Source organism: Vespula pensylvanica, chromosome 1, assembly GCF_014466175.1.
Source record: "Vespula pensylvanica isolate Volc-1 chromosome 1, ASM1446617v1, whole genome shotgun sequence".
In the NCBI taxonomy this organism is placed as follows: domain Eukaryota; kingdom Metazoa; phylum Arthropoda; class Insecta; order Hymenoptera; family Vespidae; genus Vespula; species Vespula pensylvanica.
In genome coordinates this window covers 12,794,825-12,821,162 of record NC_057685.1, presented here as the reverse complement: position 1 = coordinate 12,821,162, position 26,338 = coordinate 12,794,825, and the positions used below count along the sequence as shown (strand labels likewise).

Here is a 26,338-nt window from a genome sequence, read left to right as displayed (position 1 = left end):
AATGATTGATTTTAAAAAGATTGCATTCGTAATACATCTAAAATATTATATTAGTGATAGAATTTCGTTGGAAAGGAAATCATCGTCTATTTTTCACCATACAATACACATATATCTTTTGAAAGAATTTTATGGTGAAAAGGATCGTTAAAAAGAGTAGACTATATAACTTTGCTGATAATCTTTCGTACGGAAAGATACAGAGTACGGATTTGCGAGAAAGCATTCGTTTTTATAGTGTCACTAAAATTTTATGAGACTCCCTCTTCTTCTTTACACTCTAATCTATAGATAGTCGTTGGCTACGTTCGACTGAAACGTCGATAAAGAAAATGTCAATTCATAGGATGGACGATATGCACATAATTATATTTGATTTATGGAACTTTAACAAAAATTGTATCAATTCGACTGTTTATAAGTGATAACCAAAATAAAGACGATTATTTGCATTTCTGACAAATTTAAGATATTTTTATTCCTCTTCTTTTTCTTCTTCTTCTTCTTTTTCGTATCGAGACAATAAAATAGTATAAAAGTGTACTTACTTTTGGTACGTTGCCATAATGTCTTTCGAATCTTCTAGTCGACTTATTATAAGAAAGTATGCTTCGTTGATTTGAAATGGATCCTAAAAATAATAGAAGAAAATTAAAATAATATTAAAATCGATCGATCGGCCAAAAATGATGCTATGAAAATTCCATGTTCGCTCCGTATTTCACTTTTTTTCCATTAAATCACAAAGAAACCAAATCGATTTTGTATGGCTGTTATTTCATTCGAGAAAGGTTTTATTTGCGACGGAGTAAAATTATATCGATTGAAAATCGCCATAGAATAATACCAATAATCGTTTTTATTTTTGTCTAATTAACTTTCTGTTTTTGGAGATTTATTATAAATGTAAATATTAAAATAATTCAGAAACAAGGTATGTCGATGTGTTATAATAAAGAGAGAGAGAGAGAAAGAGAGAGAGAGAGAGAGAGAGAAGAGGAAAGAGAGAGAGAATAATTAACGATGAATATACCGATAAGAGCGGAGACCTCTATTATTTACCTCATGCTCCAGCGGTTAGGCAAAGACTGACTCACGCGACAATGTATCGTAACGCCCGTGTGAGTGTAAACAAAGGAAACTTGTTTACAAGCGAGAATAACGATAGATGTTGAATATAATATAAATATAAATATACTCGAAGGATACATATAAACGGTATTTAATAAGAAAACACAAACGAAATTTAATTTTACCACGTATATTATAATTTTTATTCCGTTAATGTATAATTAATTATATATTTAAACGATATATTTATTGATATTATTTACAACATTATTCCATTATTTATGTATTATCGTTTATATGGTTTAACAAAGTAATTTCGATTCTATGGTTAGATTATATCATAGGAATGGACTGACAACGTTAACAGAGAATCGATGGACTAATTACTTCTATTATGTTAGACACTCGTACTATCAATTGTTCCCTTCTCTATGTCAGTCTTCTCCCATTTAACCAATTCATATCTCCAAGAATTGTCATATCTACATCATCACGGTGTTGGTAGACCTTTTGTCATGGATTTCAGGTGGACCTGTCTCTCGCAGTTTCTGTCCTTTGAATACGGGTGACAATAACACGTAAATCCATGCTTTACGAAAACTCCTTGCTACCACAACCTCATCGTTAGCTCGTTGTTACGTCACTTGGCCATTTTAGACGATATACGCAATCCCATTTTCTCTTTTTCTTCCTCATTTTATCAATATATCTACATCACGTGCGTATACAGAAATTCAACAGAAAAAAAAAAAAAAATAGGATATGAGAAAATCGATAGAGAATCAAATATTTCTGACGGATTTATCCGAATTCGAAGCATATAGGATACACGCCGGTTATTAAATATTGACGTAGTCCATTATATTTCTTTTATTTATTTATTACGAATAAAAATGCAGTAACAAAAATTGATATTATTATTATTATTATTATTATTATTATTACTTCTTTTTTTTGTTAAATATAGATATATGAATTATAAGTTAGGCAAAGACATCGGTTAGGAGAGGGTGAAGAAGAAAATTTTCTTTTTCTCTCTTAGTCTTAAAGGGATTTACATTCGTTTACTATGCTCTAAATTCTCTTGGTGGAAACCTTGAAGGAAACATCGGATTACGAAGGACTCTCCTCGAACCTTTACCAAAGGTTTCTCTTCTCGGCGCAGGGAAAACATTGGAACGTTCTGATAAATCCACTTTAATCGTACCACCGACCTCTTTGTATGCACAGTATACAAAAAAGCACGTTCTAAACGAACCATTAAGATGGTTCGAGACTCGAGACTCATACTATTTTTATCTGTAATAGAATTAACCTTTTTTTTTACACAAAATAATATATATATATATCATATCGATGAGAGATTCGATCGATTATCAGCGGTAATAAAAATAAAGACGATTATATGCATTTATTAGAAATTTAAGATACTTTTCTTCTTATGCTTCTTCGTTTTCTTTTCTTTTTTTTCTTTTTCTACTTATGCATCTCTCTACATGCTTACATTGTCTAAGAGATGAAAAGGAAATGACAGAAAAAAGATAAGAGGAAGAATTCCTTCATCCCGAAAGATCTGTTGAGACACAACGAACGTCTTTTACAGTTCGTCGAATTTCAAGGAAGATACCACGAATGAAAGCGGATAACCGAAAGAAAGCGAAAAAAGCGTAAGAAAAAGAAAAAGACAAGTGCATACTACTCTCGTTTTTCTTCTATCCTTTCCTTGTCACCTTACCCTATCCACGATTTATTTTCATTCTTCGAAATAAACAGGGTGGCCGGAATTGCTCAGAAAAAAGTGCGGCTCGTTTGCGGCTCTAGACGAACCGCATGAGAAAAGCTCGCGGTATCACCGACCTTTGTGCGAATATCGTTAAAGCTTTCGTCTGAGAAAGAGGCGAAAACCGCGAGATAAGCCACAATCATGGAACGAAGGGTCCGTTAATAAGAGCTGCTTTTTTCGCTTCTTTAGTAATTCTCTTTTCGTTCTTTAATAATTCTTCGTTCTTTTTTGTCCTTCGTTTCGATACTAACCCTATACCATTAACCTTTTCGGGAATTATACAACTATATATGTACCTGTATATTATACGTACCTACATATAAGCGTTATATTAGCCAATGAACAAAAAAAAAATTTATAACAACATTAAAATTTTGTTTTGATTACATATCTATAATTTGATAATAAAATAATGATTCTGTATTTTTTAAAGTGATCAAGATAATGAGAGTAAGATAATTGCATCGTATAGATAGAACCATTCGTTAAAGGTCAATCTTTAATCTGTGGCAACATGCTCTTCAATTGATTATTCCCATGGATATTGTAAAGTGAGAGAGATAGAGTGAGAAAGAGAAAGAAACGAGGACACGTGTTTCGCGGATAAAAACGATCCTGTCGATTCAAGCAAACTTTTTAACGGAGTTTATCCACCGTGTCGCATCCGATAATTTGGAGTCTCGTTAGTTTGCCCTAGAGCGATCTGTAGGTGGCAGGTGAGGGGTGTTTGGTTGGTAGGGATGGATCGGAAAAGCTTTTTTTCTCTTTTTCCTTTTTTTTCCCCTATTCCACATATATGTAGATTGTTATATATGTACGTAGACGTGATACCCCTGGCCGGTTAGCACACCCATTCCGCTGAAAAAGCAATGACTATCGCACTTTTTTAGCTTTCTCTGCGAACCAAGCAAAAGCTACGCACAAACGCTTTCCGATTTCACGAAATAGAAGCGAATACGTACGTTTGAGAAGAATTCAAGAAAATATAAATTCCTATGGAACACGTGAGTATTCCAAAATGTCGTATTTCGAAAGAGACAGACAGAAAAAGAGAGAGAAAGAAAGAAAGAGAGAAAGAGAGAAGAAAGAGCAAGAGCTACGAGAATAAAAATTGGTGTTATTTCGAAATTTAAAAAACGTTTGGAATGCGTCAAAATAAATTGATCTGCATTTATTAAAAAGAAAAATGTATAAATAACTGTATACTTTTTGTCGAGATAAAATTGCCTAGGAATAATTCAATTTACTCTGTTACACGCTATATGATTAAATCGATAGGACAAAAGAGATTGCTTTTAAAGGCAAATTTTGTATTAGGAAGCTTTCGACTAGCTCGACGTTTCGAAGAGTAAAAAGAAGTGAGGAAAGAAAATTCTCTCTCTCTTTCTTTATCTGTCTATCTATATATCTATGTTTCTATCTCTATCCTTCTTAAGATTTGCGAACGTTCTACTCCGAAAGAGTAAACTTTCCATCTTGCGATGTGCGTTCAAAGTTTTACAAGTAGCGAAAAACAGATCTTCGGAAGAACGACAATGGAGGATAACTCGCGAGCGCGGTGTCGAGTGGCTTTTAAAGGGCTCGATTTGGCTTATCTAAGCGAAAACTTTCTAAGAATACATCATCTTGAGGTCCACGGCTTTTACGTGACTCTGCTTTCATCTTTCTCGGAGAAATACGCACTTAAATGGCTATCGATCGATTTTTCCAGTATGCAGTGAAACCTCTTCGCATCTTTTCACGTGAAATTTAGAACGTTCTTATGGCGATGGTAAAGCATATATTTGAAGATCGTATATGCATTCTTATTCTAATACATAACCAGGAGTTATGAAAACACATTTATTCCTAAGGACTTGAACAATACTAAAAAATTCTCTCTATTTTCACTATTAATAGATTGGATACAATATTTTCATAATCATTAAGTTCTCTTTTTTTTTTTGTTATAATCATAAAAATAAATTTCTATGGAAAAAAAGTGATCGATCGTTACATTGTACATATCGATTTTGTTTTTTTCGTGATCTCTTTCACTGATATGGAAATATATCAGTCATGATAGTCGTCAGTTAGCAACGACCGGTACAGTTTAGACAGAGATTAATCAGATCAGTGATCGGTCAAACGCGAACCTACGTATTTGGCGTCGAGCAGCTCCGCGCGTTATTCTTGATTAGTGAGAAATATCGTGCAAAACGGATAACGTGAAAATCTTGAAAATATTTTACGTCGATCAAAAAGTAAATCCGTCGTGCTCGAGACGTACGTAATGAGACGATGGTAATTGGGTTGATTTCAACTGAAAAAAATATATAGAAAAAAAAAAAAAACGAAATTCCCCAGCTCGTAATCCCTTTGCGACGAGATTATAGCCAGGCGTAAATTAATTTCGTTTCATTTCTCGCTTCGAAAATTAATATGAAAATGTATATTCACCTGCTTTCGAAAGCCTTGTCTCGCACAGGAGGGATATTTTCGTGATAGTTAATTAGTCTACGTTCGAGCGAACGGCTCGACGAGAATATAATAAGAGAGAAAGAAAAAGAGAGAAGGAGAGAGAGAGAGAGAGAGAGAGAGAGAGAGAGAGAGAGAAAGAGAGAGAAAGAAACACAAAGTTACAGTCATACTTGTTTTTAAAAAATCAAGATTTTCAATAATTATTACGATTATTACAAAGAATTCTATAAACGAAAAATTGCTAATAGCCGTAAAGAATAAAATGTCGATATTGTTCTTATTCCAAATTTCATCAATATTTAAAAAACGATCGAACGATCTAAATGAATTTGGAAAATTTACAAACTAATGGCAATCAATCTTTAATAATTGGAAATGAAATTAAAATTATAAGATTAAATTGACCTTATTTATTTTTAGTTAATATTAAGTAATATATATGTAGTTTGTAAGTATTTATAAGAGGATTATGAAAATCAAGTATTCCTCGAAATACATGCTATAACAAATTTAAAGAGACGAATCTCGGACGAACGTATTCCTTCCTTTCGCTCTTTTTCTACCATTAATTGAATCTAGTCGCGAAAGCGATAAACGAAAGAGGGGGAAAGAGAGGGTGAGGAAGAAAGAGAAAGAGAGAACTTTCCACTTTTCCAAGGGAATAAAAATATTTGTTCTCATTAATGAAAATTTCCCTCTCTCTCCTTCTCTTTCTCTCCCCTTTTCTCTGTCAGTTGAAGTTTCCATTACATGTCGAAAATTCATTTCGACAGGATTCATAGGGAGGCTTTTTCCAGCGGACAGCTTTTTTACATCGAAAGTAATTACCGTCGACGAATCTTTTTGGTATCCATATATATGTATATACATATATATATATATATATATATATATATGTATATATATAAATAGCTAGATATGTATCTATGCAGATAGATGTATATACATATATCGTTATATAGATATGGAAGATCTTCGAACCGATGGTCTTTCCGTTTCTTTTTCTCGTCTGGTATAATCGCTTTCGTTCGATCCAAAAAGCGAAGCGTGGCTACGTTTGTATGTGATAGTCCACAGTGGATAGTATAAACGAGCCCGATGGTAAAAGTTTTCAGACGAGATTGGAAGTGTACGATATAGCACATGAAAAAAAGGTTGGATTCTATAAAATCCAAAAGAGAAGGACGAAATGAAATATAAATAAATGTCCTTTTAATATTATATCAATAATATAAGATATATAATATAATATAATATAATATAATATAATATAATATAATATAATATAATATAATATAATATAATATAATATAATATAATACAATATATGTATAGATATATAGATACATGTTTCAATATATTCAATAGTTTTGTAAAAATTGTCAAATCAGATAGGAATTCTTTCATGAAAATCTTTTCGCGTTCATCGACGCATTTAACGAACCATCCCTTTTGTTTCTCTCTCTCTCTCTCTCTCTCTCTCTCTCTTTCTCTGTATATTATTGAGTTTTATTTATATTCTTATATTTTTTATTACGTTACGTCTATCTGTACTCCAATATAATGCTTTGACTAAAAGCGAACGTAATAAAAAATCTCTTCTTTTATGTACCTTTCTCTTTTAGATTACGATATAAAATACTACTAGAAAAAATGACCAAATTCTATAAAGTCCAAAAGAAAAAGAACAAATAAAATAAACGTCGTCTGAACATGACCAGCAATATTTGATTTGATCATAAAAATTAACAAGTGAGAGATTGGAATCTTTCTCTTCCTCTCTCTCTCTCTCTCTCTCTTATTGGATTTTATTTTCATTTTTCATATTCTTGTTCTATACTTTATTAAGATATATCTATCTCTGCAATATCTTGCTTTGAATGAAACTGAACGTTATAAAAGGATCTTTCTTTCCTTATATTTCTCTCTCTCTCTCTCTCTCTCTCTCTCTCTCTCTCTCTCTCTCTCTCTCTTTCTCTTCATTATAATTTTTCTACGAAATATACTACTAATTGTATTGCATCAAAAGTCTAAGTATCTCAATTTTTTTCTCATTTTAACCAATCTTCTTCTCGCGCGAGAAAAGGTGCTGCGATAAAAGAGAGAAAAATAAAGAAAGAAAAGGTTTTAAATGCGAAGTATACATACACAAAGATATACATACACAAAGACGTTCGTACGAAAAAGAGTGGACTGTGCATCGATGTTTCCTCTGCTTCGAGAGTAGATTGCTTCTAGAAGTACTACAAGCTTCTACTATCTACGAATCTCCCAACGGAAATCGATGAATCGGCTATCAATCTTAGCGAAGAAAATGGAGTACCGTGCTAGAAAATGGAAACAGAGATGTATCGATTTTTTATAATCCTATCCTTTGTAAATATTCCCTTCTGCATATTTGTAAGAACGGGAACGGAAGTAGTCGGTTTTACAAATCTCTTAAAAATCTATAATTCTCGTTAATTCATCGAAATATCGATTAAATTCTTTATCTATTCCTTGGATTATTCAATAAAAATTTCAATAATTGTTTATCGAAAGAAATAAACTCATTTAAATGTAATATCAATCGTATTAACATAATAATATCGCATTATATATACATAATTTATAATATTGTTATAAATTATGGAAAAGCTTTTATGGAAAATCATTACAACGATTAGAATGTATTATTATTTTGATAAACCATATAGAAACGCAGAACCGAGACTGAATTATACATAACACCAGTATAATTCTCCTTAATTTCCACAACCAAGGAAATGTTCACGTCGACCAGAGTATCCTGGGACTCATCGCTCTACCGAAGTTAGACTCTCTTGCCTAATCAGCATAAACCGGAAATCGCGTTATCTTACCGGGCATTTTGGCAAAACGTCGCATCTATGGAAGGACCAGACGTAGTCGAGTTGTGATTTTCTAACATTTCCACAATCTTCATTAGCATTACGGTAAATAGTTGAATGAATAGTCCGACACTGAAATGTTCAATATTATGATACAAAGAGACAATAGAATGAATCATTGCTTTTATTCTGAATATTCTTAGAACTCTATTGTTTATTTTGTAACCTTCCCTCGGTCATAAATCCATACGATCGAAGCAACAAATATCGTCCTTGACAAGACATGTACCTTCGTGTCCTGAACGTGTCGTGTTGTTTACACTCATGTGCACGACACTCCCACTTTCCCACACATCGTACCCCCACTAATCATCCGCGCGTGCGCATCGATCGATCTAAGCTTAGAAGGTCGATGCGAGCTGCTTGCGAATTATTGTTTCGTTAGATCGCGATCGAAACGTTGTGATTTATCAAGAAAATTTTATCAAATTTTCCAAGCAGTTTTTACCAACGCGATCTATTATAGATGATCGAAATAAGAGTCTATCAGTTTTACTCGGGCCTCTGTTTCTAAATCGGGAAGAAAATATCGTTAATTAGTTAATAGTAGTTGTGGTTTTGTGATACGAGTGTAAGATGGATTACTCCGACGCATGGGATTTTCTTTGAAGGAGAATATTCTCATCACCGTCAGCGTCGTATAATATGGCGATGCATCGAAAGAAGAACTGATATTGTGGCAACTAAGCACTCGTATTTCGATTATCCAGATTCAACGAAAATATCTCAGGTATCCTCGTCATGTTTATTATTACGTATAATCAATTATCTTTATATAATCACAAATCTTTTAATAGTCCATTACGAACAATTAATTAGCTCGATTTATTTTGAAATCTTTTAAAAGTCTATTACGAGTAATTCGATCGTTTATAAATCATTTTTGCTAACTAACTTAATTATTTGCAAAGTTCTTACTAATCTCAAGCGAATTGTAAAAGTCGTACTTTGCTCCACTCAAGAGAATATGGATTTACCTCTTCTTTATAGAATTAACACTCTGAGTATTATTCAGAATATATTTCGATTTATTTATACAATCGCAAATACTTCATCTTGAACCCACGGGACAAGTTACTAAATACAAGTTGCGTTTTTAGTACTCGAACTCATTTCCTTGCTACATTTCCCATCAACTTCCTCGGTCTGTAAAAATTACTCACTTATCCTATCTCAAATTATCTTTTATACGATAATATTTCTCCTGTACGTACATATGTGTCTGTTAATAGATAATCAGAAATAAGTCGTTACGAATCTACGCTTTACCGATCTGAAGATCAGCGATGATAAACATTGTGAAAACTACAACTTCAACATTGTAAAACTCTACAATAGATCGTATTAACAATAGGTCGCGTCCTTCGACGTAAATAAATTTTAGTACATCTTTGTCTTTGACGACGTATCTCTCTTCGACGATGAAAAACGATATACAAGGAGAACTCAAGGTCGACTCAATGCAATAGTGAAGCCGTCTATCGTATTTTCGTATCAGCAGCTCAAATCGAGGAGTCCTAGTACTGATTTGATATTAATTAAACATGTAGCGAAACGCATTGTCAAAGTAATTATCTAGAGAAAGAACAACGATCATATAAGATTATATTTATTATTATACTTTTTTTATAATTATCGTGTCACGATCGCAATTTTATATTTCGTATCGTCAAAATTATAATTTTATAATAAAATTTTATATTAAAGACCTTAAGATAATCCGTATCTTTTAATAGTGATTCAATGATATTTAAGTATTAAGAATATTATTGGATAATGATTATACTTATAATTTCTGTTAAAATCGATTACTCGAGTGTAGGTAAATGGAAAAGCAGGCGAGGATCCATGTCATAGAACTCCTATTTGTTGAGTATGACGAAATATATCCATTATTAATCGCTACCAAATATTTGTCCAATTTTCCGCCTAGGGACTCGACATTTATCTCTATTAGATTAAACTAGTAAATCAAAATGTTTATTTTCTTCATTTTATAAAGATAACTATATGTTTCAATATCAGTTAAAATCGCCAATCGATAGAGAATTTGTAATAAATTTCTATATAAACTTACATATCACCATAAATTAAAAAAGGAAAAAAATACGATTACGATTTCCTTTAATTAAAACTATAAAATCACGAAGGGGATTAATAAAAATACTAAAGTGTCAGTTTGGTACGAATTCAAAGGAAAAAGAAAAAGAGACATTGTTAAATAGAAAAAGTAGAAAAAAAATTATGCTTCAGGGTAAGATGAGAAGGCAATTTAAAACGGCGTATAAGCAATGAGTTAGAAAACTCGGAAGGGCAGGAGCGTGCACTTGGCGCCGTTTTTTACACTAAGTAAAGCCACAAATGCAACGCGGAATCTGGAAGCAGATTAGGTAGGACGAGTGGCGCTCATTAAAGCAGCAATTAAGCTTTTCCACGCCGAATTTTCGTCGGTACTTTCTCCGCACCAGTCTCCAACCACTTCGTGAGAATTTAGTGCGAAAACGTCGTTAAACGCATGGAAAGTGTTGAGGTGTATGTGTTGGTGTGTATCTGTGCATAAGTATATGTGACTGCGTACTCTCTATAACGTGTATGCATTATTTTTATAACGTAAAGAAACAACTCGCGTAACTCCGACAAGCTCGTAATTGAATTTCCGCGATTCGGTCGACGTGGCAAAATGTGAAAAGTTAAATCGAGCGTGTAAATAAAATTTTTGCTAAACAAGTCTCGGAGAAATTGATAGTGAAATTGTCCTATATGTTGCAACGGGATGAAGCTTTAACAATAAAATAAAAGCGTTCGATACCTTTATCGAGAATCGAAAGCTCTCACGTAAGGTGTTTCGATAGGTTTTGATAGCTTTAGCTAGAGGATTTAGCCGAGATTCGACGAGCGTTAGTCGATCTTACGAGAGATCTAGTGTGATCTCGTACAATCGAGTATACATATCGATCGATTTCGAATTCGAAGGCATTTTAACTCGCGATAAAAGTTAAGATCTTAAATCGAGAAAAATCACAATTCTCCGACGAATCGTTCGAGTTTATCGTAGAAATTTCAACGTGAAATGAATATCGTGGCTTAGAGTAGAAGGTGTTAAGTGAAAACGATTACGTTCAGTCTGCTAGCTTAATCGCACGGGGACGTAACAGTATCATAAACGTGGGAAACGCGTAGACAAGGGGGTTTACTTGCAAGCTTTGTCGGAAATGACCGCGTTGGGATTTTCGCGGACCATCTAATTTCTCGTTTGGATGGTCAACTTTTACCATAAGCGGTTAGGGAGCTTAGAATGAGGACAACGGAAACGATGACAACGAGAATGTATCTGTGATATCTATCTATCATAACGTGTATGCATACACGAATGAGAAATAAAAAGATAGTTAAAAGTACTCGAACAAAGCTTCAAGTAAAAACGCAAAAGATAACGTGAAGTGTTTGTCATTGGCGAGTATACGAGAAGCTAATTAAATTTTCGTAATAGTATATCAAGCAATTCCATACTCGGGTCCCGTACTACTCGAAAGGAGCTGAGTCCGTGGTCCGCATCGTAGGTATTTGCTTTACCTACGGCAAAACGTGCTAGTAAAGACAGCGCCTTATTAGGTTAATTCAATTTAAAGTTCGAGAGAGCTGCGTACAGATACGACCAAGTTTCTCTACCCTTTTGCTATGTATATAAGGTAACGGTGCTTGCGGGCCTCGACCATACTCGAACGTTTCTTCTTCTTCTCTTCTTCTCTTTTTCTCTTCTCCCTCTCTCTCTCTCTCTCTCTCTCTTTCTCTCTCTCTCTCTCTCTCTTCTCCTCTTTCTCCTCCTCCTTCACTTACACCAACTCCTCTCTTCCATTATGTATCGCTCGTGAAGTTTTTAATTTTTATAACGCTTTCCCCTCGCCGCGTACCGTTTATAAACTTCATTCTCGGACGAGCGAACGACTTTACGCGTCGCAAACGGCGATCGCACCGAGCGTACAATATTAACAAAATTTTCCATGGAAACTCGTCCCTCGTGTACGATTTTCGCGAGATCGAAGCGGACGACGAACGGAGAGAAGGAGAGAGAGAGAGAGAGAGAGAAAGAGAAAACGAGAGCGAGAGAACGAGAGAGAAAGAGAGAAAGAGAGAGATTCTTGGACGAAAGGAGGACACGGAAACAGGGATGGTAAAGAAGGAGAGGGCTTTAACCAGCCCTTAAGAAACTTCGGCATCGGCTCGAGCGCGTCTCGAGGCGACCTGAAACTTTTAACGTGCCTCCAACTTCGATCTCCCGGAAGAAAAGTCGGGAAAAGAGAAAAAGAGAGAGAGAGAAAGAGAGAGAATATAATAAGAAGAAGAAATGCATTCGCGAGAAAATCCTTTCTGAAATCAGCCGTAGTACTTCTTCGAGCGTACTATACCTACAACATTTGCCTGCTAAACGTTTCAACGCTCGTTCATGTCTTGCTTTTTTTTCTCTTTTTTCTTTTTCTTTCTTTGAGAATATATATTTACCTGAACAATGATTTATTTTTGATATTACATAAAGACCTTTAATTCTCTTCATTCTCATGAAAATTTTACAAGATCGTAATTTTACTATATCGTAATTTTACTTTAAAAAATAAATTAGTAATGAGACGAACTAGCAATAAAAATTTAGTCACGTCGGAATCCTAGAAATTAATGTTATCGATTTGAGAGATATATTGAAATTATAGATCAAAATAAAAATCGTTGTAAGTTTCTATATCGCTGGATAGATAGATATATAGTCGAAGTAATTTGAGAGAAGATATCATCGAATGACTGAACGATCTTTGAACTGGAAACGTGAGTTTCGGTTTACTATTGATGCTAACCTCTTTCTCTTTCTCTCTCCCTTTCTCTCCCTTCCTCTCTTTCGGAAAAGAGGAATCGAATAAAATTGATCGTGACCACGAAATCGTTCGATAAGATGAAATTGCAATGCCCTACCTCCGATTTCCAAAGTTAACTGTGCAACGGAAACGAACGACGGTGGTTGCGAGTTGTGAAACTCTTGCGACTACCGTGGCTATTCCTACCGTTTCCCTTTGCGTTCCTGTTTTCGACTTCTATATAGGGTGGGACCTCGTATATATACATATAGGATATATTTTAACGTGTAGAATTCCCAAAGGAAATGTATTCGGAACATAAGAACACACAGTGAGAAATATTCGAGTAAACGTGCGTTGAATTTAATACATTTTCTAGTCGAATAAATCTTATCAAAAAATGATCAGACGTCTTTGAAATACTCTGCCGATGTATCAAAATATTCAGTCGAAATATTTCAATCTTTTTTAAGGGACAAAAGACTATCATACGACTGTTGAACTCTATACTTTCAAATCTAAAATATTACTCTTAAAAATATATATAAATAAAGAAGTACATCCTGTATATAGCTGACGGCTATCCGTAGGAAGACGTTTAACCTTCCTTTGATCACCGATCCGTTAATAGCTCCTGTTTAACAGTGTGTTCATGCTTCCGACTATTCCCAAAGTTCCAACAAAAATGAAGTAAATATGTGAAACAGCGGAGTGTAACGGATCTTCGTTTTTCCTTCTTGCTTGCATCAAGAATCAATGACTAAGTAACTTCGAGAGACTCTACAGCGACACACAAACTCTCTAGTTCAGAGATTGCCAAACTTTTTTAGTCGTCGATACTACAGAAAGTTTTGTAAAAATCGTTTAACTCTTTATGTTTTTTGAACTACAGACTCCTTTCTTCTCAAATTTAATGAAATATTAAATGAAATAAAAATTGCTTTGATATTTCAGACTTTAATTAATGAAACGAAACTAACGAATACGATATTACCGAATCATGCTTACTTCACTTGATATAAAATTTAACTGTCTTAATAATTCGATCGCTAGACTGTCACGTAAAAACTCTGAATTTTTTTCGTGGAATTTTGGGATTTTATATAACACGCTTTGGGAATCGCTACCCTAGTATTTCTCTCTTTTTTCCTTCTCTCTCTCTCTCTCTCTCTCTCTCTCTCTTTCTCTCTTTTCGAGTGGCATAGAAATAACGTTTCCACGTGGAGATCCTCCGATATCAGAGGCTTTAATTACCTTCTCGATAGGTTTCTCTCTCTCCTTTTCTCTCTCTTCCGCTTATGTATTTTGAGATTCGCTTACACGACGCTATATGAAACCTCGAGGGTCGTTTCCTTAGTACTACTTGCCGTCTCACTTTACCCACTTATTTACTCGCCAAGGTTTCCTCTTACGGTCTTCAATATGTAAGTACGTGCATTGATACTTACATACTTACATCTTAATACATATATTCCTATCTATCCAGAATTTTTCGCAAACGTTGATTTATTATTTGTTTTCTTTTATGAGTTAAAAACTGGTATATTGACTGTACTGCGACGTTTTTATATTAAAGAGAATACACTTGTAAACTCCTAGTTAGCGTACGTGTCAACATTTGAAAAATTCTTCTTTACAAAAAAAGATCGTTTAATTGCATAAATCTTCAAGTATTTAAAAGTGCTCGTGCAATTAAAGTGTCCAATTTAAAAATGAAAACGTTTCTTCGCTTGCTATCTGGGGATTTATAAATGTTTCGTAATAGAGTTTACGTTGTCATTAAAAATGTTTTCACGATTTTGAAAACATGCATCTAAGTTCGTTTTTAATTTTTTTTTGTGAGGAAAATAAAAAAGAAAAAATAATACAGAAAAAAGAATAGATCGGTAGACAAATAGAATGATAAACGAATTTAAAATACACCTCATGTTCCATTTCGTACATAAACGGGTACACATACATAGATATAAATCCTTTTAACGATATCGACGACCCGGTTTTTGACCTGGTGTTAAACTTTCTTATTCGTTACTTTCCACGACGTCAAAATGACGAAGTGATCGATAAAGCGACGGTTTTACGGAATATATTATCTCAGAGTTCATGAAAAATATTAGAACACTGGTCAGACGAAATGTCGAATGTATAGAATGCTCTCATATATAGAAAATTGAAATATAGAATAAATTTAAATGTTGATTTTTAAGAATACAAAAATCGGTGGGTAAAAAAGAAAGAAAAAAGAGAAAGAGAATTCTTCTGAAAAAAGATGATGAGTCTTGAGTAAACGAGACGATGACTATACGAGAAGGTACTTTCTCATGTCGATTAATCGGGCGACTCGAAAGAGAGCACCTTTATTTACCGAGCACTTGGTAAGTTCCGTGTGGAAGGAACGATACCACGTACAAACGAGGTTTGTGACCCGGAAAGGAAAGACGAATGTGGAAGTGCCCTCTTCTGAAGTTTACGACGGGCCGAGAAGAGCAAAGACTTTCTAAGTTTGCCTAGATATACCAAAGATCTCTACGAATGACCTTGCTCCAAATTTTCCAACAAAAACCGGAACTAAAGATAGGAGTCGGTACGTTTCTTTATACGACAATAGTTCATAATAGTTGTATTGAAATAAATGGATAGCAAATATTTAAAAAGAAAGATTACAACGAAATAATCCGAGTTTTTTTTTTAATAACACTATTGCTATAAGTTTTTCAAAGAACTTTACAATGATCGGAGAAAGAATATTTCGAAAGAAATTTCTGCTTCTTCGTGTGCAAATTGCCAACTCGCGTTCTCATAATGGTAGTTTACGAAGGCGACCATAATCCTGATTATATTCAAGAATTTCCGATAATTTCGTTAACGTTAGAACGATGCAAAGATAATGCTTTTCCAGCGAGCATCGGTGTTATAATAATGAGGGTTATTAAAAATCTCGTGCCACCAACGAATCTGATAAGCTACGCGACGATTTCGCGAGCACGTGCTTATAATAGAGTCAAGAAAAGAAATAATGAAAAAGAAAAGAACAGAAAAGAAAAGGAAAGAACAAAGAGGAAATCATCACATTTGCATAAGCTCTCTTGTTTATTTCGTGAACAACGGAAGAGATAAATTTCTAAATTTCTTTCAGTTCCCTTTTTTTTTGTTCATAAATCCTACATATCTCTACTCTTTAAAAACGAAACGAGCCAAAATTTTCAATTCGAATCGCACGCGTTCATTTTAATTTCGATTTCACCAATTATTCAGCACAAATAACCTCGTTGGTCCTGTCGGAAAAAATGAGAACGAGAACAATGGTCGTAATTGTCATCGAATTTTTTTTTTCTATGAACGATCATATTGACTTTTTTATTCGACGGATATCTCTACCTATCTGTACATGTTATTAATTAATCGCTTAATCGTGTAAAAGAATAAATAAATAAACAAAACGATTGTATTCCATAGTATCTATTAAAATAACGCGAAAGAACTCTAGAGACACGAATTATTTCAGATTTCTTTTATTTTACAAACGATGTTCTTTCTTTCTTTCGAATTTACTTCGAAAAGGGGAATGACATTGGACGTTCCCTGCTGAACAATCCTTTTATCTAAGATAAAAGAATAGAAGAGAAATTTCTTTCCGCATCTTTCTTTTTCGATAAAAATAATCCGACGTATTTTCTAGTCGATTTTTAAACTAAGAGAAACCATTCCCAGTAAGATGAACGTCGTAGGACAATACGAAGAGATCGTGCGACCCTTTTACCTCCTTTTCAAGCAAGGTAGAATATCGACTTTCCATCGCAAGGATCGTTTTTCAGCAATATTTTTCTCGCCTTTCGCTGTGCCAGACGCTCTCGAACATCCTCGTCATCGTCGCTTCCGAGTTGGCAAACGAAAGTGGACGATGACGTCACTAGGATGCTTTCGAACTCGTGTCGACTACGTGTAGACTAATACATACATACATATATACTCGACTTTCACCGATCGAGCTCTCGCTGCGACTCGAGAATACGTTGGGAATGGGTATATCGAGGTACATATTCAACATACATACGTATATATGTACATATATGTATATATATGCATATATACATATACATACCTCTGTTAGGTATTTACTGTCGTGGAATTCGCATCGAAGGAAGGAGAAACGAGGAATCGTGAAAGCGATTAAAGAGCTGACTTGAGAAGCCGTCTGACCCTGACACTGACGAACTTCCTGCTTTTCGAGAGGGTGATGTGGGATCGATTCACAAGTACTTAAATGTTATACCTTTCTTTTCCTAACTCCTTCGGCGCATTCCTTCTATTCGACGAAGAACAATTTCGAGCACGCCACTATCCATTCAATTTTAGTCAGAACTTCTAACTTCTTAGTTCCTGTTTTAATTCAGTTCGTCCTACGTCTTACCTTTCTACTTATTTCTCTCTCTCTCTCTCTCTCTCTCTCCCTCTTTTTCTCTTCTTATTTTATCTACCAAAACATTTCCATTTCCAAGTTTTTCATTCAGAATGACGTAACAAGCTCTTGATAATGTATTTACAATGCATACGGAATGATTATGTTAAAGAAAGAAAAAATAATAAAATGGTTGGATATGACAGGGAAATGAAGAGAGATGAAGCAGACGAAGATTTTTCTTTTTTATCGAGTTAGAGATGAAACGCAGTTGGGTTATGTCAGATTGCGTCAATCGTCGATCGTTCCCACCTACGACGACTAGGCGTCATAAGAGAAGCAGGAATGTCCTCGATATCGCGTATCCCAGTGGAAAATCTTCTTTCTCTCATCGTTCCGGTATATATATATATATATATAGACAGACACATACGTATGTGAGTACGTCTGCACGAGAAATTTTTGCTTTTCTCTCTCCGTCGACGGAGTGCCAGCAAGATCAATATTGTCGGAAGAAAATTGACCACGTCCCATATGGCGCTCTTTTCACAAATCGAGCACGCTCCTTCTTTATAATTAATATCTTGTCTCGTGGTCCATTTCTCTTCTTTGCGAATGTTACGACTATCCATACGATAATGAAAATGAGTGGAAATGAAGCGAGAGTGGCTAGACGAGAAAATCGACAAAGAAAAAAGGTATCATTCTCTTTTCTCTCTCTCTCTTTCTCTCTTCATATCGAGATGCATAGCTCTCATATATATGGATCATATGGATCAATTAATACAGATGCATTTTCCGTTTTGAATATAAGATAGAAGGAAAATTCTAAAGAGAATATCGATCAAAAAGAAACAGAGAAGATGAAATCGCATCGTACTGATCGAACTACGAATCAGATATTGTTTCGTACTTTTGTATTGATACTATCTTTCTTTTTTTTTACACAAAAGTATATCATTACTTACTATTACTCTCTTGTTGTCTTTTATTAAATAATAAATAAATATACCTTTGCATGAAAAAGAAGATATTTACTTCTGTACTCCATCTTCTCTTTTTATCTGTCTCTTTTTCTCTCTCTTTAACGATCCAGTCGAATGATCTTGCAAGTAACATCAAAATCTATACGTATTTCGTTCGATGAAATATCAATGTTGAGAGTTCGTCTCGAATTTGTTTTTCGTTACTCAAAGAAACGTATTGAAATCATAGCTATCGAAGCTAGCAACAACTTCAACTATATCATCTCTTTCGTATCGAGGTACACTTTGAATCAATGAATGGCAGACAGAAAGTGTGTTAGGAATAAAAAAGGAAAGGATAAAAAAACAACACTCTCTCTTTCCTAAAAGCCATTCAATGCGCCTGTCGCTATCTTTTTAGCACGCGTGCGTTGAAACGCTTCCCATTGAACGTACCCCATGGAAAACTCGTTCTCGCCTTTCGCGGTTCTCTTTGTATATAGCTTGTGTCACGCTCGGAGAAATATGGAAAACTGACACGTAAAAAAGTCGATAGGAAGAGATAGAAGTAGGGATAGAGAAAGAAAGAGAGAGACAGAGAGACAGACAGAGAGAGAGAGAGAGAGAGAGAGAGAGAGAGAGAGAGAGAGAGAGAAATGTAAATCTCATAGGATTCTGGGGACTTCGGATAATGAGAACGCATCACTCGCGCGTCAATTATACACTTGCTTCTCTTGTTGATCCCTCGAGCGGTCACAACATCGACCCAACGAACATACTGATTAATATCGAGTTACTAATTAATATCGAGATTATCGTGCGAAGGATTCGTTGCTCTGATCATCTCTCTCTCTCTTTCTCTCTCTCTCTCTCTCTCTCTCTCTCTCTCTCTCTCTCTCTCATTCACTTTCTCCCTCTCCCTGCCTTTTTCTGTCTTCTATTTTATCATGAAAAACTAACTAACAATGAAAATTCAAAAGCTTTTAACGAAAATGAAGTAAAAACTTTCATTTACTCTCTTTCTCTCTCTCTCTCTTTCTTTCTCTTTCTTTCTCTTTCAATCGCTTAGACTTTTATACGCTTCGAGATTACCGATAACGACTATCGGTCAAACTATTCTCTCTTCTTTTTTAGTTTTTTCTTTTCTTTTTTCTTTATGAGACTCTTAAGCGTTGCCTTCGACGTGAAGAAGCTCCGCTTCGTGAAAGTTGACCTCCAGATAACTTTCTACGAATAGCAAAACCTTATCGACAATCTTTGAGCCATTTATGCTAAGAACGTACGTACGTAAGTACATATTCTCTAAGCAGGTTTATACGTTGCTCCTCTCAGTAGCAATTTACTTTTTTATATTATCTGGACGTCAATTTAAACGATTATTTAAAATAGCTGGAGCCTTATCGAAAATAGAATAAACGAAAAATACTCAAGTATTTAGCAGAATAGAACGTCAACTGGCAAAAATAAATAAAAAATAACAAAATAATTGATGGAAAGAAAGGTTACACCGCTATAAAGAATCAGGAACATTCATTAATTTTCTGCAATATATTTTTATAAATGATTAAATCGTGATTTATATTTCCTAGTTAAGAGAATTTTTCGATGTCGGATGAATCATTTTTTGTTTGCCGACGATTTTATCAAAAATATTGCGAATTTCTCATTCTGTATAATTGGTACAACTTTCTAATCAAATAATCTGGACGTCATGAATTATAATTTGATAACGAATAAATGGTGCAAATACGGTTATACATAACGTCGATCTGTAATTTGTTTGATGTTTCATTAATCAACAATTGAATAAGTGTCACTCATTTTGTAAATTAACGAATCGTTAATTTACTATGAGCAGGTTTTTATACTCTTTCTCTTTCTCTCTCTTTCTCTTTGCATTATTACTTTTCGTTTTCATCACCTTTGAATTGTATAGTTCTATAGAGTTAACATATTGTCGACCACCTGCCAGCAATTAAGTTGACGGATGACCAAAAAATCAGACGACCAAACGAATCGTCCGTGCATCGCTTGTGCTTTCGTGGTCGTTGTTGATTCGTTGATTTGTAAACATACGATGAAGTACGTACGTCTATATCTCTTCTCTTGAATCTAGTCGACTAGTCAACAGTACGCATACAATCAAAGCTTTTTACTTCGCTTACTTCGATAACCATTGTCGAGGTCATCAACGTTTTTACTCGAGCAGCCTGTAGCAACTTGATTGCTCGAAGGAAGGAAACGTCAAGAAATTGTTTACCAGTTATTTCTATCAACCGTTCACGCTTATCTACATTTAAACATGTTTATCGTGACATCTACGTGATCTATTATGGCATAGCTTCTATTAAATAAATATAATTCTAATGTCCGTACGACTAAAATTAAATCAATTACGTAAACGCACACATCTATACATATATTTACATTTATTTTTTTATTATCTTCTGATAAAAATATATCGTGAAAATGCATCGATACAAATATTATTTTATTTTAAACTGCAATAATTATTTAAATAATACATTTTTTATTTTTACGAAGAAGATACATTGAAAAAATGAAAAGAAAAGAGGAAGAAAGAAGAAGAGATAAGAAACATAAAAGTACGGAAAAGCTATTTAGCGATTATGATAAAAAAAGTAAGAAAAGTCTTGACTCTTGGATCGTGATAAAGATAATTCTGGAGATCCCAGTGGTAAATTCTTCTTTTTTTCAAGGGCGCGAGAAAGCTGTTCGCGATACCGCAAAAACGATTCGGAGAGCAGACACAAGTTATTGCACCGACGATACTTTGCTTTACGGCGTTGATGTGTCGAACTTTCGATGCGTTTATCGAAAAAGGGACATAGTATGTGCATACATGTGTAAGTATGTGTATCTGTACGTATGTTTCGATACCACAAACTTCATTACGAGTAGATATCCTTTCAAAAGCAGGAAAACGAAAGCAAGCTATACGAAATTTATATATAAGTTTATATATATATATAATATATATAATATGTATATATATACACATATATATACACACTATGTTTTTTAAATATATACATGGATTGATTTTCAACGAAACTCACATATTTCAGCCTCAAGTTTTCTACTATTGATTTTCTTTAAAATCTTCGATATAAATACAACGTCGCAGTTCTCTCGATTTAAATAAAAAATACGTAAATAAGTAAAGTAATTCGAGTCGTCGCAATTTAATACAGAATTAGATTTTAACGACAAGTTAATCGCGTTGGCATTAGTCGAGGTTCATATATTCGTATCATCCGTTTTACCACTAACGATAATTAGATTCCTTGATCGGATTGTTCGACGTATAAATCTATTATCAAAGTAAAATCTATGGCAAGAGTAGAATCTGAAACAGTAACAACAAACTTTCCAAACATTTTTACTCGATCCTCGATGCCTATACCTACTTGTTTACGATCTTTTATCGAATGCAAGATTGTTTCTTTAAAATCCGCTAAAATTTCTTCCTTATGAATTGGAGAACAGAAATGCTAAGGAAGTACGATGAGAAAAGAAGAAATAATATCCAACACAACGTTGCGTCGTCGTGCCTCTAACCGGATCTTACGACTTAACTTGACTTAACTAACTCGATTTACCGAACTCGTGGGATATTCAAATATCGATATCATCGCATCTGCTCCGCAGGCAGCGCCAGTCGTGGCGATATAGCATCGCAAATTCAATTTCCACGAATACTCAGTTGCCTCCGTGGAATCAAAATGAGAAGAGGACGGAAGCACTTCGAGATAGGAGTTTCAAAGTCGAGCTATGCTCGTCGTCGTCTAAAGACGACATCGATTTTCCGAACCGAGTGCTTCCAAAGTACGTAAACGACGATGAATCGTGTAGCGTTGCCGAGATGCGATGGGAAACTTCTTATGGAAAATTGAAAAAGGATGAATTAACGCATCGCCGGTTACTTGGTGAAATGCGGTTTCTCGAGCGTAGGGAAAATTATGCGGAAATTATACCTGAAGAAAATGTATTTCGGTGTATACCTATGTATGAGTCGTGAATCGTAGATATACGAATTGTATAGAGCTATAAATGTAAACAACGTGACAATGAAACGCAGTGAATTTACACCGATAGTGAAAATAAATGAATTCATTTATAAGATACCAGAAAGTCATATTTCACTGAAATTATCGAAACAAGCTGTTGTTACGATACACAAAGACAACGATCCATTTCGTACGAACCTTTTCTCGAAGCGAAGAGAGGACTTGGTGGAACACTTGGTTAGTTTCCACGGTTATTGCTATTCGATTAAAAGTATAACGTAGTATACGAACGAAGAACACTCAGAGAACTGGTACCATTTGGGAAAAGTATGTCAATACTGATAACGACATTTACGTAGACGAATCACGTTCGCACGACGAAAGCCGAGGGAGCACTGTTGGTGTTCCGCGGTTAAATATTCAACTATCGAGAATCGTGCGTTCCTATAATAAACATTGGCTGTACCGGTTCGTTCGTAATGTACTCGAACGAATATACCCGACGCGGCAGCGATATGCCACGAATTAGTGCTTCGATGATAAGTTAGATAAGAAATAAAAACATTTGTTTTGTTTCTTCTAACATCCTTAAAACTCGATTCCGTTTTCTAAAATATATACGACACTTTGAAATAAATAAATAAATATACATGAGAGTTTGAAACTCTTATCGTATCCCTGAACCGGCAGTTCCAAATAAATATGTTTCATTTTATTCCACATCCTATCATTCGATTTAAAGAGAATCCGATACTTGAGAGAGGGATGATAACAACTTTTCGTTAGGCAATGTGCGATATATCTTTCGTAGGAATAACACCCTATGGGAATACCATGGTCAGTCGTATTTCGAGTTTCGGTAGGGCAAACGGAATCGCTAGTACGAGATATACTTCGGCTATCTCCGGTATTCGAACAGGCTGGAAGCTAGAGTAGAAGCTCGTTTCGTATATTCGAAGCTTTCGAGCTTTAGCTTCGGTAGTGAACGCGAACAGGTTACAGATTAGCGAGTTTGAAACACGAACGAATTCGTCATTAACTCCGGTTCGTTTGTTGCTTAAATGATCGTGATAATCGACTTTCATCGGATGGACGATTCGCTTTCTCATCTTCGGAATTATTACTTTCCACTGAGCTTCCTTAAATTTATAAAGCGATTCTTTGTTTCTCTACTTGGAAAAGCAGTGGACCGTCCGTTACACTTTGATAAATCGTAGTACGAGCGTAGGTAGTGTATTAATCTCACGAGTCATATACATATACATACCTGCATATATGTATACGTATATATACATAGATCCGTGCTATCTCTTTCGATTCTCTCTCTCTCTCTCTCTCTCTCTCTCTCTCTCTCTCTCTCTCTCTCTCTCTCTCTCTCTCTCTCTCTTTCTCGTGATAAACGTGAACGATCTAAAAACGTTCTACTCACAAATCTTTACAAAAATAAAGAAAAAAATCGAACGGTAATTCTCCGAGCAAATAATTTAACAATATTCGTTTAACAATATTCAATGCTCTTGATCTCGATCATTCGCAAACGATCATTGACTTCCGAAGCAACAAGGAAGACATCGGTGGCAGACGAGAATGAATTAGTAATCTCATGCTAATCGTCGTACTTGCCAACAAGAGAGAGAGAGAGAGAGAGAGAGAGAGAGGGAGGGAGGGAGAGTGAGAAAGAGGATCGCTTTCGATTAACGTTGGAGCTACGAAGGAGGTTGGCGTTACGAAGCAGTATCTATCTATAAGAGAGATGAGTGTAAGCGTTGTAAGCGACGTGACGAGCATACGAGAATACGCTTCTAGAATTTCAGAGGTAACTCGATCTGTTATGTGAATTCTCGAAGGGAAATGTTATTATTACAATATTTACCGATGACCATAATTAGATATTATTGAAATGAATTAATTTAGAGAAAAAAGGAATATCGAGAATTAATAAAATAATAATAACCATCGTTACATATACCTATATAATTAATTTTAAAGAGAAATATCGTGCTTATTTGGAGATATTGTCGAAATATCGGTAATCGCTCTTTGCCCATAGTATTTGGAGAATGGATAAGTTTGCGTTAGGGCTGAAGATTAAATGGACCGGCGTTCCGTGTTTGGTGCCTCGATCGTTCGTTCAATTCGCGCCGGTACTCTCATGCGTTGTTGCATAATCCACACCAGAGTTATGTAGATCTGGGGCTTATCGCTCCAGGATTTCCATTCTGTCTCATTATTAATTTCCATGCGTTAAGCAGCTGGAACAGGCTTTAGTTCGAAACCGGCACATCGTTGTACAAGCCGTTTCGAAATTCTTGTCACATTTCTACCAAACCCCATTAATTTTGAAAAGTGACTTTTATCGAAGCTGCGATTGATATTAAATCTTCATAAACGTTTTCTTTGAGAAAAATAATACGAGAGAGTAATTAGAATCTTTTGAAAGTTTAAAATGAAATATTTTCCCGTTTTTATCTAAATAACGTCGATAATGAAACGTTTTATTGGATCATTATATTAGCTCGATTCAAATTAGATATGTTAGTTTTATAACTAATACTGTTCCATTAGATATCGTGTTTTGTTCACTTGTCCGTTTCAACGAAGGCCGGAAGGATATCACTTCTATCTCGAAATACACAAGATATAAAGCAAAAAAATTATCAATGAAATTACTTACATACATTTATCGACGATTATATTTTATCTATTCGCGATTACGAGCTGAAGGTTATCAAGGAACGTAATAAAAGATTTTCTATCTAATAATAGCTATTCAGTAGTCGAAATTTCGCGAAAAACGGACCAACTCTCTTTACTAATTTTTTGATTTAACCCCACAAAGATTCGTACAATCGAGTTCGCGCTTTATCGACTACAATAGATTGAAGAAATTTTAATTCAACGAATAAAAAGAAAGAATGGACTACGTTCAACGAATGCCGGTCTTAAGTTCGTTTAATAAGTGGAACGAGCCGTTGTAAAAGTTCAACAAAAGTTTTAAACGAGCGTAGCGTATGTTGAATGTAATACAAGTTCATGTCTCGTGTCTCGTGGTAACTCGTAAACAAAGTTATTACGTTTTGACTCTACGCTATCGTAATAACTGCTCACTTTAACTTACGTATGATTTCGATTTTTGCTACAATTTGCAATAATAGAATGTTTACTAAATTGAATACTTTAATATGATGCATGAATATTCCTGCTGTAATATAGAAAAAGTGCATAACATCGAAGCAACGTTTTTTTATTTACGGATAGCCTGACTAATTCTTTTCTGCTATTCCCTTTGACGATATTTCAGGTAAAACGAATACGTAAAAACGCGAAGTAACCTTTACGATTTTAACATTAATGAAACGTATCATGCATCGTTGAAACTTCCACGTCGTTGATAACAGAACTATGAATACTTATCTTCTTTCTTTTATTTTATTTTATTTTATTTTATTTTTTTTTTTTACTTTACGAAATATAAGATAGAAAGAAAACTGTGGATAAAAATATGGTCAGAGGTTTTTAGAATACGAATTTTGTAGATGGGATTTAAGATTTACAGGTGAAACACGTCGTAAGTTAGATGAAAAATGACGGAATAATCGAACAACCATAATAAATCGGATAAGTATTCTTATCTCGCAAGCTTTGAAAATATTTGGTTTTCTGTGTAATTCAAATATATTATGTCATAGGTAGAAATTAAAACGGCAAGTGATCGTACGAAAAGGATTAGCCAATATTAATGTCACTATTATTAAAAAGATTATTGGATAAAGAAAGCATATACATATCTATATTCTAAGTGTATCCGATCAGAGTTTTTCACGTGCAAGATCTTTGGAACGAATTGCAACGGTTCCAATTCGCTTGAAGACAAGC

At 34.6% G+C, this 26,338-nt stretch overlaps 1 long non-coding RNA gene across 3 annotated transcripts; it reads right to left on the bottom strand.

Moving 5' to 3' along the window:
* Nucleotides 1-22,895, bottom strand: LOC122630015. 3 transcript variants are annotated; one of them, XR_006327401.1, is made up of 4 exons: nucleotides 22,661-22,895; nucleotides 8,176-8,295; nucleotides 7,479-7,641; nucleotides 1-631 (listed from the first exon to the last, which is right to left on the bottom strand). It is a non-coding gene; the product is annotated as an uncharacterized LOC122630015 (long non-coding RNA). The 3 variants fall into 3 exon arrangements; XR_006327393.1 differs by lacking the exon at nucleotides 1-631 and adding an exon at nucleotides 2,043-2,370; XR_006327395.1 differs by lacking the exons at nucleotides 1-631; nucleotides 8,176-8,295 and adding an exon at nucleotides 2,043-2,370.
* Between the last annotated feature and the right edge of the window lie 3,443 nt (nucleotides 22,896-26,338).